The following is a 1,167-nucleotide window of genomic DNA, read 5'->3' on the forward strand; positions in this document are numbered from 1 at the left end:
ATTGTTGTTTGGTGGGCCCAGGCTGGATTTGAACCCGCCACCTTAGGTGTATGTGGCTGGTGCCTTAGCCACTTGAGCCACAGGCACTGAGCCCTAAAAGTCCCTTTAATTGAATTTTATGTTACATCAATTATATCTCAATAAAGTTGTTAAAACGTGTATTGGCCTTATGTATGTTCCAGACAGTGGATACAGCATTGAATACAACAATCTTTGTCCTTGGCTTGGCACTTGTAGCTCAAATGGCTAAGGCACCAGCCACATACACCTGAGCTGGTGGGTTCGAATCCAGCTTGGGCCTGCCAAACAACAACTGCAACCAAAAAATAGCTAGGTATTGTGGTGGGCATCTGTAGTCTCAGCAAATCTTTGTTCTTATGTGCTTAAATTATCTAGCATTTATGGAGCACATATTAAATATGAGGCATCATACTGTGTTACAATATACTGTATTACTATATACCAATATTATCCCCATTTCTCAAACAGCTCAGAGAAGTTGAGTAACCCACTGTAAGTTTCTACAGTCACAGAGCTAGGCTGTCACCCTGCATTGTGGCTTCAGAAGCTGGGTGGTAATCTCCAAACTGTTCTGTATTCCAACTGGAGCAATAGAGGAGTTAGTCAGGCAGGTCCTCACAGTTCTTGGTAGGGCATTGAAAAAAAATTTTTTTTTTTTTTAGACAGAGTCTCACTTTGTCACCCTTGGTAGAGTGCCATGGTCACAGCAACCTCAAACCCTTGGGCTCAAGTGATCCTCTTGCCTCAGCTGCCCAAGTAGCTGGGACTACAGGCACCCACCACATCTGGGTATTTTGTGAGACGGGGTCTCACTCTTGCTCAGGCTGGTCTTAAACCTGTGAGCTCAGGCAATCCACCCACCTCAGCATCCCAGAGTGCTAGGATTACTGGTGAGAGCCACTTTGCCTGGACAGAATGAGGCATTCCTAAACTAACTCATTGGCTGCATAGTTCCTAGGCTTATAAGCTTTTAGTGGTACTTCATTATGACTCAGATAATTCATGTTCTAAGACACAGAACCTATAGTCCATGCCCCATCCTTGGTCCTTTTTTCAAGACCAAACTGATGTTGTCCTTCAGATCCTTTCCTATCCAGCAATTCAAATGCTTTCTTGGCACTGTTCTCACAGAATTTTTTTTTTTTT

Source organism: Otolemur garnettii, unplaced genomic scaffold, assembly GCF_000181295.1.
Source record: "Otolemur garnettii isolate 467f Iridium unplaced genomic scaffold, OtoGar3 scaffold00202, whole genome shotgun sequence".
Lineage (NCBI taxonomy): Eukaryota > Metazoa > Chordata > Mammalia > Primates > Galagidae > Otolemur > Otolemur garnettii.